The sequence below is a fragment of the Tympanuchus pallidicinctus genome, unplaced genomic scaffold (assembly GCF_026119805.1).
Source record: "Tympanuchus pallidicinctus isolate F22 unplaced genomic scaffold, pur_lepc_1.0 scaffold5, whole genome shotgun sequence".
In the NCBI taxonomy this organism is placed as follows: Eukaryota; Metazoa; Chordata; class Aves; order Galliformes; family Phasianidae; genus Tympanuchus; species Tympanuchus pallidicinctus.
In genome coordinates, this window is record NW_026294769.1 from 39,751,675 (window position 1) to 39,759,528 (window position 7,854).

A 7,854-nucleotide genomic window follows, 5' to 3' on the forward strand; every position below is an offset into this window, starting at 1 on the left:
CACCGGTCCCAACACAGACCCCTGGGGGACACCGCTCGTTATCGGCCTCCACTTGGACATAGAGCCATTGATGACCACCCTCTGTCTGCCAGTTTCAATAAATTTCTTATCCGTCGAGTGGCCCACCCATCAAATCCACATTCCTCCAATTTGGAGATAAGGATGTGGTGGGGGACCATGTCAAAGGCCTTGCTCAAGTCCAGGTAAATGACATCAATAAAAATGAAAAATAATATAAAATAATAAATAATTAAAACTATTTAGAAAAATAATAGCGTTGAGTAGTTGGCTCACTGTTCATATAACATTTACAGTGAAGATAATGGCTATGCAAAGACTTTTATGTAATGCCTGTTTATTCTGATGAATATCCATTCACTTTACAAATGAATGGATAGATGCTGTCATTTCATCTGTAATTTTGGTGACTGCTTTAGGCCAAAAGCTTCTTTTCTTTATTGGTACTGTATGGGGACCACTGAATCATGGCCTGAACCTCTGATTGATCACCTGAGGCGAGCAATGAGTCAGCTATAGGAGCACAGGTGAAGGCAATTCACCTGTGCTGCTGGAAGGGGTGGAGCCTGGCTCCACCTCTCCTAGACCCATTTAAGAGCTGACTGCTAGCAGGGAAGGTTTCTCTTCTGGAGATCCATTGCACTGGAGTTACCTATGCAAGCCCAGGACAGGGTGAGTGTCCTTTTCTGCTCTTGTATAATCCTTACATAAGCCAAGCTCTCGAATATACTGTATCATCTGTATATTCATTTATTGTACAGATGCATACACTACTATGGCATGTGGGAGGGAGACGCACAGACTGTTCAAGAGCTGTTGCTTCCCTTATGTAGGGGCTGAAGTGAAGTGGTACAAGATACCCCTTCCAGTTTGCTGCTCAAGTCCTGCCAGGTGCTAAATAACTTCTTCTTTGTGTGAAATGAAAAAGAAGGAGTTGTTACTGTCATTTGCAGAAATTCTAGTCAGCTTTAAATGACAGAAGCAATTGTCTACCTTCACAAGCCTTCTTCAAGTAACAATTCACCATGCCAAACAGACCTTGTGTGTAGCTCGTTGGGAAGAAGGGATTATGTGAAAATTTTTTCTCTCCTTTTCCTTACTCCTGGGAGCAGTATTCCTTGGCAGCTATGAATAACAGGCAGCAGCACATGCTCCCTTCTTGTGGGAAGGAGGTCACCAAGAAAGGCTGGAAAACAACCTCTGAGGCTTAGAATCCCCCGAATCCCCACAGAGATAGTGCGAAAGGCTATTGCACAGCAGTTGGCCTTGTCATACCTCCTTCACTACATCAGTGATGGTTTTTTTGCGAAGCATTTATGCATTAAATGCTTTGTATTTCAATGATTAAGACTAGACACAGCAAGGGAGACCACAGCTCCACTGAGCCTATTAACAGATTTACACCGGTAAAAGCTGTCCTGGGGGAGCGAAGGGGAAGGCAGCAACTCCTCCCACTGCACTTCTCCTGCCCTACCTGCAGCAATCTCTGGCTCAAGGGCTTCTTGAGCTACACGTGGTATTTTTGTGTTTGCATGTGTGAGAGTCCTGTGTACAAGGGGCTCTCAGTAGCTGTTGCAATTGTTCCCCTATCAGTGCAGGACCTGCTGAGCTAAGCAGCAGCCTACAGTCTTTTGCCTATACCCTGATTTTGAGATGCAAAGAATCATAAGGCATGTAGCACATGTTCAAACAGGTTCTGAGTTATGATGCTTAGTCTGCCTTTGTAGCCAATTTTACTCCTGAAGCTGGCTAAGTTCCATTGCAGTGCTCTGGTTCAGTTTGCAACTATGGTTTGTGTCTGAAAGTGAGCCCAGAGCTCATGTGAATGGGATCTGTTTTCTTTTGAGACTATCTCAGATAGCAGTGCTCCCAAAGGAGCAACTTTGTGCCACTTGAAACAGCACTCCCTCCCTCCCAATGAAGCTTTTTATTCCAGACGACTTCGGTCATGGTCATGTGAGATGTTTTCTTCTAACAGAAAACAGCTCGGCCTGAACACAGGGCTCGGTATTTGTGAACTTTTTGCAGAAGTTCCAAATATACAGATGTAGAATATCCATACACTCAAGAAGCTGGCAAATTTCACCTTATCTCCAATAACAGAAGGAGAAGGAAACATAAGAAAAGGCTGGGAAGAGTACATCTGGTGCTGGGATCATGATCCAGTGCAAACCTCAGCCAGCAAAGCAGTTTCAGGAACTAAGATATACCACTTGTGCGGCATTAAATCCAGAACTGTTCTACAAAAAATTTTGGTATGCTTATTGATGGAACAGAATACAAATGAGGTGAGTGATGCATAGTAAAGATAGACCATACTCCTTGTATGCTGTATACACAGCATTCATGTTACTCTGCCCTGATAAAAACATCTGGGAGTCTGATTCACTTTTGGGAAGTGACAGTCTTTTTGTAGTGGAGAAATTAGGGAGTAAACACCATTTAACTGGACCTTTGTTATCAGAAAGTTGGCAAGCTTTCTTGCCTTCAGACATGTTCCTTTTCCCACTTATGCTGGCCTGAAGGATTTCTGGAAATATCACTCTGCTATCAGGTAATTTATTTGCTTAGGTTGATGTTTAGATTTAAAAACAATTAGCTATTTATATTGGCATTCCTTAGAGAGCAAGAAAATAAGTAAAATGAAATTAGTGCTCTAAGGACCTTTTTGACATTTCATTGTCAACAGAGCAGTAAGGAATGTCTGACAGAGCCTCAAGGCAAATGATTAAATTCTTTATCCATCATGCCAAAAAAAGGCTACTCCTCTTGGTAGAAAGGCTGTGTTTGCTTCTTGTCAAAGAGAAAGTGAAAAATAAATCCACGCCTAGAAGCTATAAAGCTTTGATCTCATGGTCTATTTCAGGATAAAAATAGTTCCTTTGGGTTGGGTAATAGGTATTCCTCAAGTGCCGGTTATATTTATCACAGATTTCAGAAAATTGTTAATTCCTGCACTAAAAGCAATAGCGTTTTCCCAGGAAACATGACTGCTACAAAGGAAGCACTATTAACGTCATATTCCTTTTCCACGTTACACAAGTTTCCCTCTATAAAGTCTATTATTTTAGATTTTCTACACTTGAGCAACTTTTGAATCAACCATTTTTTTATTTTAAGACTAGAACCCATTTTGGGAAGATGTTAAAAACTTGCAGAGAAAACACTCTGGAGACTGTTTTCATGAGCAGAAAGGTGACAAATCACAAGCTGTCATGAAAAAAATTGGATTGAGTATCAAAGGCCTTACCTTGGAGAAGAAAATGCTATAGACAAAATTGAAGCAGTGCAATCACAGTTGGGAGAACGTGATGGAGTAGCAATTGTGAATCTTTGGAGCATTTATTCCCCTAGAAAAGGTCACATTATCAGAGATGAGTGTAAATACCTTCCACCACTTGTGCTGTATGCCAGAGAGGAGACGCTAGGATTTGGGAACATATATTATTTTATGTCAGAATAATTAATTGGCAGGAGATAAAAACATGCTGAAAAATATTTAGTTGTGTTAGCAGTAAATAAATGAAATGGGGAAAAATATGAAGATATACATCAGGGATGGCAAGAGACCTAAGCAAAGGGCATTGAAATGCTGTCTTCTTGGAAAAGGGGCCCTTCCAAAGCAGCGCTGTATGTGCTCAAGGCTGGTACAGAGTTTGGAAATACAGCTTTATTTTGAGAGAAATATATGAGACTGAGCCAAACTGAGTTTTTTCTTCATGTCCTGCCAGAATCATGATTAAAGAAGTCAGTATTGTGTTTCTCTGCTTCAGCTGTATTAGTAGCTGCTTGCACTTAATCACAAAAATGTTAAATAAAAAGCTCATTGGCAAGTTCCCTGTGAAGAGTTGTTCTGGCTTCTTTGAGGCGTTGTCTGGTTTCAGAAGTCCCCCCATGGGCTTCACATGGGCTTCACTGTGCCCGCAGCACCCAGCCGCAGGGCAGGCCTCAACGTGTGGGGCAGGCCTCGCAGCCTGCCTCAGCAAGCCAGCTAAACAGGGCATCTCATCTCTCAGTGATGCTCCTTTGTATTTCAGAAATGAACAAACAAACTCCAGCAAACTCAGAAAGCATCTGGCAAGTACTGCAAACAACAGGGAGGGAGAGGGAGCATGAGATCTCCTTGCAGGTCGGAGGTGAAGTCGAGTGTAAGACCGATGTGGAGGAACTTACAGAGCATTTGTTGGCAGTAGCGAAGCCCTTGGCTGCCTTTCTGCTGGATGAGTTCCTAAATCCACTCATCTGTTTTGGAAAGGACAAGGCAACGCTTCTAGAGTTAATCATAACCAGTTTATGCTTCCAAAAGTGTCAACGCATGATATATAGAGTGCATTTTCTTGACTAGCTTGTCCTCTGGAACACAATGGCTTATTTTTATTGTTTTTATTGCAGTGTGAATATTGCCTCACGACTGGAATGAATAACAACTTCCTTATTTAATTAAGCCGTTTGAGATTTGCATTTGTGCTCACTGAAGCAGTCTCTCGTTTCCTGTGTTATCATGGCTGCACCTCAGCTCAGAGGAAGAGGTGAGTAAATTATTAAAAGATGGCTGCCTAATTATGAATTAATCCACCTCCTGGGAGTGCTAACTAAATGTAGTGGCTGGCATTTTTTGTGACACCAACCTTGTCACTGCCTGCACAGCTGCACCAGCTGGTTGGCTTGATCCCAGGATTCTCATATCTGCTCAGACAGCATATATTATGTGTAGATACTGCATCATGTGTGGAAATTATTTATGAGATCTTCCATTAAATGAATATTATAAAAGATATCTAAGCTGCGTTCTAGGGATTCATTGAAATCATCTGCATGTTTGGCTTGCAACATACAAATGAAGTGCCATTTGCACCTTGCCTACAAGAATTCAAAGCAAGTGAACTTCTGCAACATCACTGTGGTCTCCTGTGATGTACAGTGAAGCACTGTAGTGCTTCCTAGTGGCCTGGACTGTGGTGAGAATATTGACTGCCGACTGGTTGTCTTCCATTCTTCGCTAACAATCCATGTGCTGAAGAATTGCAAGGAAGAGTTGCCTGTAACATTTTTATGTGAGGATTTGTTAAATTTTTTTTAGGGACGTTTTCTATTTTACATGTAGGAACAGCTACTCTGTGCAGGAAGATAAAACAGCAAATTGCATGGTATATTGCCACCCCCTTCCAGGGAAAGGCTGTGAAGTCTCCGTCCTCAGAAACCAAAATCAATAAAAGCTTGGACAGTCTATTGTGACCAGCTGTGCCTGGGTAAGAGGGTAGGACTAGATAATTTCCAGAGTTCCTATTCAGTCTCAACTACTCTGTGAGAAAATGAAGAGGTACTAACAAAGAAAGAATCCCTCAAACATAGTAAATGACCTAATACGCTATTTCCCTGTATAGGAAAATATTAAGTGAGAAACTATGAGAGGAAAGGGTGAGAGGCTGAGAAGACATTTCACATTTTAAGAAATCCTTCACTGTAAGGACTGTTTCCTTCAAATGCATAATATCCCTGTCTTCATTAGTTCAAGCTTCAACCTGAGAGAAATTACTCTGATTTATAAAATTACTTGCACTCTTCTGCATATCTAGGGTGTGCACAGCATACTCTGCCTTGTTTCTTTCATCTATAAGCAAAATTATGGCATGTAAAAATATACATGTAAATGATGAGCGGATGTTTGCTCATACTCATGCATGGGATAGATTTTCAGTGGCACTGGAAACCTATCAGGATACCTTCACAAACAAATCAGACAGACAGTCTGCCCAACACCCAGCAGAGCTATTTATTTCAGAAAATAGAAGCAGTCCTGCCACACACACTGCTCAGTGTAGTCTCTCAGACTTACCTTCAAACAGAGCTGGTACATCAGCTTCCTCAACCTGATCTTTGTTTTTTTTTTCTTGCCAGTCCTAACAAAATCACACACTGAAGTGGTACAGCTCTGGGCAGTTTTCAGATCTCAAGTGACCTCATGGAATTGGCATCTAATTGTATGCTCCCAGCTCCCACACTGGGCCATGGAAACTCTTCTGGAAACCCTGGAAAGGAATGATGACATGAATTCAATTTAAACAGCGTATATTATAAAAGGTGTTATTATGTGTCACTGCAGACATAATAATTTTGTCTCTCCATTGTGTCCCCCCAGTTCTAGCCTTCCTAAAGTATATCCTGAAGCTTTGCATTAAATGGAAATAATTTGTTCCTCTGTTGAAAGGGAATGTTCTGATGCATGTCTGATAAAGTCATCAAGAACACCTGTTATTGTGTGCCATAATGGCCCACCAGAGTGTTTGATTAGAGCATTATCCTTGTCATGTTGATGAGCTAAGGTATGATCTACCTCAAGAGGCTAAATGGAAGACTTGAAGGATAAAAAGATCTGTTGTGCACTACATGCATGATCTTGTGACTGAAAGCATCGCAAGAGATTAAGACAGCTCACTAGATGTGTAGAATGAGACAGTATGTGTAAATTAGCTTTGTTTACCAACATTGATATGTTGTGATTATTCTATCTAGCTTCACTTTAGCTTAAGAATAAACTAGGGAATACTCCAGCTGTGATATGATTGCTTTCTTGTTTACAATAAATGTTGCTTCCTTTATAAATGGAAAAAGGGACTGGTGTAGATAATGAGGTGTCTGTTTCGATCCTAAAATAAGAAGTTCAGTAGTGCTATTACATGTTAAGATTACTTCCAAGTTCCACCCATTTTCCAGGTCTTGACCTCCTCTAAGATCACTTATTTGCCTCAAATGCATGGGTTGGTGGGCCAGCTTTTCCATGTGGGTAATCAGCCTGAGAAATCCAGCTATTCCTGAAACCAAAGGACCTGCTCTTGTCCTCTGCTGCACTTTGTCAGTTTCATGCAGCATTTTCTCAAGTGTTGCACTAGGAAAAAATAGCAGCAAAAGTATCACGTGGTACTTTGGGAAATATCAGTGGATATGCCTGGCTAGGTGCATACGAGGTGAGGAAAAGGCAAATAAAGAATTGCAGCCCCAGGAGTATTGCGACTAACGATGTTGGCTTGCTTCCTCCTTTCCTTTTATTGTTGCAACACTGATGTAATTGCCATCAATCTTTGACACTAAGCCTCAAATATATGTTTATCGTGCTAGATTTATGTATCGCTTTAAGAAAATGCTACTTTTTTTGGTGGTAGTACAGTTGTTATGGTGACTCCTATACTTCCCTCTTTCAATGCAGGATGCAGAGAACTAAATAAAATATTTCTTTTATGAAATTTATAAAAACAAAAACAAAAACCTTCTCTGAAGCTGTATCTTACAGAGAGATTTTTCAGAATACTTAACAATGTTTTTATTTTATATTATTTGAATTTTCACTCTGGAACTCAGATCTCTGTGGAATTATGTGGTAATAAGAAATGTATGGAAGGAAATGTATTCATGCTGGCTATAGAGTTAGCATATTAAACAGCAGTTCCAGAAGTTCTTAATGGTATCCATTTGCATATTTTTCAGGTTTTAAGCAAGAAACAACCAACACGTTTCCTTCATTACAGTTTTTCACTTAGGTAAGAGTTGTTTCTAAAGCTGCCTTTGAGATGAAAGTGCCCATAACTGTACAAATTACTTAGTGTTTTATGTCAGCTCACAATTTTAAACAAATTTATCCCAATATAACTGGCAAGTGTTGGATTTCTGCTTTATAACTAAGAAACTGAGGCAATCAGATGTGCAAGCTAAACCTGTTCTAGTTCTACAGTCAGTGTAGATTGATTGAAATTGCTGGAGTTCACTTTGTCTGTAAGCATATGCTTTACTGGCTAAAGCTTCTAGGTGAAAATCAAGGATGGGCAGACCTGCAGAGTTCTT

General features: G+C 40.5%; 1 long non-coding RNA gene across 2 annotated transcripts; it reads left to right on the forward strand.

Annotated features, from left to right (window-relative positions):
- Positions 1-595: 595 nt before the first annotated feature.
- Positions 596-6,569, forward strand: LOC128091423 (uncharacterized). Of its 2 annotated transcripts, XR_008211400.1 has the most exons (4): positions 635-694; positions 2,128-2,306; positions 4,411-4,547; positions 5,917-6,569. It is a non-coding gene; the product is annotated as an uncharacterized LOC128091423 (long non-coding RNA). The 2 variants fall into 2 exon arrangements; XR_008211399.1 differs by lacking the exon at positions 2,128-2,306 and having other exon boundaries at positions 596-690.
- The last annotated feature ends 1,285 nt before the right edge of the window (positions 6,570-7,854 follow it).